The sequence below is a fragment of the Papaver somniferum genome, chromosome 1 (assembly GCF_003573695.1).
Source record: "Papaver somniferum cultivar HN1 chromosome 1, ASM357369v1, whole genome shotgun sequence".
NCBI lineage: Eukaryota > Viridiplantae > Streptophyta > Magnoliopsida > Ranunculales > Papaveraceae > Papaver > Papaver somniferum.
In genome coordinates, this window is record NC_039358.1 from 74347724 (window position 1) to 74353723 (window position 6000).

The following is a 6000-nucleotide window of genomic DNA, read 5'->3' on the forward strand; positions in this document are numbered from 1 at the left end:
GAATATTGTTGAATAATTCCCAGTTCGTCACAAAATTCAAACACTTTGGCTTCCTTGAATTCAGTTCCACGGTCGCTTCTAATCTTCTTTAGTTTGCGACCTTGTTCGTTCTGGATTCTATCAACAATAATCTTGAATTCATCAAGGGTTTCATTCTTATGAGATAGGAATGCAACCCAAGTGAACCTGGTGTAATCATCTACCATAACCAAAGCATACTTCTTACCAGCAACCGTGGGTTGTTGAATTTATCCGAAGAGATCCATATGAATTAAATCGAGTGGAGCTTTAGTGAGAATATCTCGAGATGATTTATGGTGAACTTTCGTTTGTTTACCCTTTTGACAGGCACCACATACACCTTTAATTTTTGCATTGATTTTGGGAACGCCTCTAACAAGTTCTTTGTTAATGATCTTAGTTAGAAGACGATAGTTGATGTGACCAAAACGCTCATGCCAAAGATGTGTAGATTCCACTTTAGTCAAATTGCAACAATTGTTGAACTGAGTATCCAGAAGATAACAGTTATTGCCACGAATTCCCTGAAAAATTACTTTCCCAGTTTTGTCTACAATGTCACATCCATTTGAATTGAAGACAACTGGATGGCCTTTGTCACAGATTTGACTAATAGAAAGAAGATTTGCGGTCATACCTTTTACGTAGACTACATCATTAATTTCAGGTACACCTGGTAATTTGATCGTTCCCTTCTTGCTTATGTAGCAACAACTCCCATCTCTGAATGTTACTGGTCCGCCTTCATAGTCATCTGAAGAAATAAACCAAGTGAGATTACCTGTCATATGTCTGCTACATCCACTGTCAAGAAACCATTGAAAGGGTGATGTTGATTTTAAAGCAAAAGCACCCATGCTATTAGTACTATTCTGTTTAGAATTTCCTGATAGCTTTGTGTGTCTTTTTAGAGATGCAACGAGTTGTTTATGAAAAAGCGGGGGTCTAACAACACCACCCAATATTTCGTTTAGCAATCTGTATGGACAATCTCCGAAACACTCTACTAAAGAATCAACTAGACAGTCAGACTCAATCTAGAATATAGTGTCTCAAGAAGTTAATATCTCTATCTCTCAATATAATTCTTACTCAATAAAACTGCAAGTCTTGATTAGAGAGAGATAAACTTTGACGGTACCAAAGACCAATGTCCAAGGATCAATCAATATCAATCAACAACCAAAGGTTGGATTTCCAATTGATTAGATCTAACGCACAACCTGTATTATTTCTATTATATAAACAAATATAATGTGAAAAATAAATAACACGGACACCAGATATTTTGTTAACGAGGAAACCGCAAATGCAGAAAAACCCCGGGACCTAGTCCAGATTGAACACACACACTGTATTAAGCCGTTACAGACACTAGCCTACTAAACCTAACTTCGGACTGGCCTATAGTTGAACCCCTATCAATCTCCCACTGATACAAGGTACAGTTATGGTCCGACGCCTCTGATCCCAGCAGGATGTTGCGCACTTGAATCCCTTAGCTGATCTCACCCACAACTAATAGTTGCTACGAACACAATCGCAGGCTTAACAATAAACAAATATGTCTCCCACAGAAAAGTCTATCAAAGAGGATAAATCTTTCTCCCACAGATAAACCCTAAATTTGTTTCCTCTTTGATTATAAAAAACTAGGTGAATCAGAAACCAATTGATGATCCGGTCTTATATTCCCGAAGAACAGCCTAAATTAATCAATCACCTACTCAGACAATCCTTCCTGACTACACAGGCGGTTTGTCGAGGAATCACAAACAGAGAGACGAAGATGTTTGTGATTACTTTATCTTGCCTATAGGAGAACTCTCACGATCTCAAGCCAATCAAAGATTATACTCGTACGATAGAAGATGCAAGATCAGATCACACAACTACGATAAAGTAATATCGGTCTGGATTCACAATCCCAATGAAGTCTTTAAGTCGTTAACTCGAGTTCAGAGAAGAAACTCAAGAGTTAATGGAGACCGACTCTAGCGAGAGCACTAGTAGCACACGGACGTGTGGGGATTACTTTTGCCCCTTGCTAGATGTCTCCTATATATAGTCTTCAAATCAGAGTTTTTCCTTAGGTACTAAGCAAACCATATCCACCGTTAGATGAAACCCTGATTTAGATTCAAGTTAATATCTCTCAACCGTTAGATCGAAATCTTTAGATTGTCATACACAATACCATACACGTTTACTTGGTTTGTGAAAACCGTGCCCAAACGTGTACGTGTATGTTGGTTCAATACAGTAACCAAAGGTTAACCATATGAGTGTTTCATACCAACCATTTTCCCCTTCACCATAACTAGTTCATATGGCTCACACGAACTAGTTAAAGAGTCGTTCAATTGCTATGAGATCTTATGTAACTACACAAGACACAATTGAAACAAAGATGATTCGATTCGATTGAATCGGTTCATGAACATTACAGTCACGGTTTGCATAAAGCATTCCTTGATAATATAATATTTGTGTTCACAAATCATCTTTAGATCATAACTACTTAAACTCACAAACAAGTTCGCGGACTTAAGTACATCGGTTGAGTTTTCCAAACTCAGCAGAAATTCTCGGTCGAGAACTTCCGCCAGTTCGCGGACTGGGTTCGCGGACTTAATCATCAAACGAGTTATTGGAAATCCCAACAGAAATTCTCGGGATGAGAACTTCCGCCAGTTCGCGGACTGGGTTCGCGAACTAGGTTCGCAGACTTGGCAAGCCAATTCCACAATCCTACCGATTTATCTTGATCGACAAAGTTGGACAACTTCGGTTCAAGGAATCCAAGGTTATGTAATTTAAACTCTTATTCCAATCATTGAAACATTCTTAGAGGACGTTATATAGTTGTTACACTATTTCTCGTCAAAGCAATTTTCAAATTGATTGAAACATTCATGACTTTCGTCACTAGGTAAAGAAAATTATGGTCGAAGTGAAACGCTTTACCAACACACATTTCGAGATATAGATAAGAGAGATATACTCAGCTCGAAATTTCTACTGTGTATGATCATAGTCTATATATATATATAACATACGACTTTTGTCTGTAGAAGTAGGAGATAGAATAGATAGACTTTGGAGTGACAGATGAGTTCAAGTCTTCACATACCTTTTTGTCGAGAAGTTCCACTGGTTTCTTGAGTAGTTCTTCTTCTTGTCTGATGAATCGCCATGAAATCCTTGAGCTTAACTACACCTTCTAACCTAGTCCGAGACTTAGCTATAATAGACTAGAAATCAAGACTTATAATTTTGATCACTAACATTGACAAACATGCTTGAGATAGCAACGCATGCGAGGTTTAGCGAGCTATGCTCTAACAATCTCCCCCTTTGTCAATTTCAGTGACAAAAATATCAATACATATGGAATACAAAAAAGATAATGAAACTAAAAAGCTCATATTCCATAAGTCCAATTCTTCAACGTTCCTTGAAATCTTCGTCCTTTCCAAGTACTCCAGTGATCCCAAAGGTTGTAAGTTTAGCATCACCGTTGTTGAAGATCCGTAGCGCTATAACAATGATAGAACTTGAAATTCTCGATCAATGTTATACAGTGACATAGTACTATTATGTTATATCAAAGTCCAATTGTATCACGACTTCAACAATAATACTATGGTGATATGTATCACTCCCCCTTAGTCAATACTCCATCTCGATCATGGAAACCACTCCCCCTTACACAATGATCCGAGAACCATATGTATTTGTAGTGTGACCTACAATATTTCTCCCCTTTTTGTCAATAAAATTGGCAAAGGTACAAGAACGGGTTCATAATGAAATTTCCACGAGAAATATTTCATGACTAAAAGAAAGACACATATCAACTTAATTTAGATGCAATCATATAGCCGAAGCTAACAACATTTATCAAGGAGTTTAAATATACAAGATAAACCCTAAAAATTCCACAGCCGCACTCCCCACAAAGATATGACCATTAAGTACAAGTTCAAGAGAACTCTCCCCCATTTGATGTCATTCCCAAAAAGGAACAACAAAGGCGACCTCAATTTCAAAAGAAACAAGGATTTGAATGAATACCAAAAACCATGATTAGTGATTATGATATCCACAACTCAACTAAATTAATCACAAGTAAACCCATGATTAATTTAATTGAAAGGTGTTCAACATAAGTTAAATTACGGAGCTACGACTAAATTGGTCATATGGAGGTGACAACTTAACCGTTCAAATACTCGACATAAGGAAGACCTTACGGAATATTAGTATACTCAACATAAGGAAAACCTTACGGAATATATGACTACATTAACCAATAGAACATGATAGTGTTTCCGTTCATATACTCAACACAAGAACTTGTGGAATATATGAAACCTTCAACTAGATTAATTACAAGAGAACTTATAGTTAATCTAATTGGATAACAGATTACCAAACTAATCACCGAAGTAATCAATTTAATAATTTTTGGGCTCAACATAAGAGAATTATGGAACCTCGATTAAGATTATCATAGAATATGACATCCTTAACCGTACATGTACTCAACATAAGTGATAAAGCTTACGGAGTACTAACTAAATAACCAAACCGGTTGATTAACTTAGTTTCTAATGCTCGACAAATAGCATATTATGGAACAACCAACTATGCCCATAAAAATCGACTTAGTCATATCGTGCTCAACATAAGATACACAATGGAGCCTTCACGGTAATACAAGAAATTGGATCAATAAAGATCAATACTGTGGATAACACACAAGGATCTATTCTATCTTTTTATCACAACAATGACATAATAGACTTTATCCTTGTTCACAAAATATTTTAACCTATCTTCCATCAAAGAATTGACAATATAGGCTTAACTTTTGTGTTTGTCAAAAGTTTATTCATCCTTTAAACCAATATGTGAATATCGATCATGAACGACTTTACTTTTAACAAAATATGAAACCTTCAAGTTCACGGACGCAAACAATACATATCCCATAAAAATATTGCAATACAGTAAACCATTAACAATATTGCAACCCATCATCCTCAAAATATTTTTAGAATTTAATACCAATAAACCTAAAAAATAACAATAAGAGAATGAAAACAAAGATGGCTATGTGTAGTCACAATCATCGCTATTCATAGCACTAGTTATTCTTCCAAAAATCAAAAAGAAGACTTCCTAGGCTTTAATGTATTTGAAGCATCATTCCCAAACTCCTTATCGTCAACATCCATTGGAACATACGGTTCGCGAAGATAGGAGTTAATATCAACGAACTGTCTTGGCTGATTATATCGAACCAGGGCTCTTTGAATCTCCAAAGATCTTGAAACAAAAGATTTTATTTTATGAATCTCCTTTCTTATCTCCTTCAATTCATCAAGAACATCAGAGTACTTCTGAGAATTAGAAGGAACAACCTTTGCCTTTCTTGTTCTTTTCCTTTTCAAAGACCTAGAATTAGGAGATTTTCCTTTTTCCTTGATTGAAGGATTTACAATCATATTGACATCTTTTCTCTCCATAGAAACAATCTTTGAGAACAGTTATAACCAACTGATTTTTGTGGATGGAATTCACAATCTCATAAAGCAGTCTTGAGATATAAAGAGTGTCAAGGAAGGAAAAAGGAATGTAGGGTTCGCAATCTAAAAATAGGTTTCCGATCGGTCAACTCTAAACCCTATAAAGAGTAGAATTGTCGATAAAGACCCTTTCTTTTATTTGATAGACAGAAAATAACAAACCTAAGAAAAACTTTCTTCAAAGCCTGTTCGTACACGATCTTGTCTCTTTTGATCAGGCATATGAGACAAGATACATCACCCAACACGATTAGTTTGTGCTGGGGTGAACAACAATTTGTCCACCATTTTCCTCTTGAGAGGAATCCTCTGTCTTCTGTCTAACAAAGCGGTTTGACCATGTCTTCTTCTCTAATGGTCTTATCTTATCCTTGGAAATCAACTT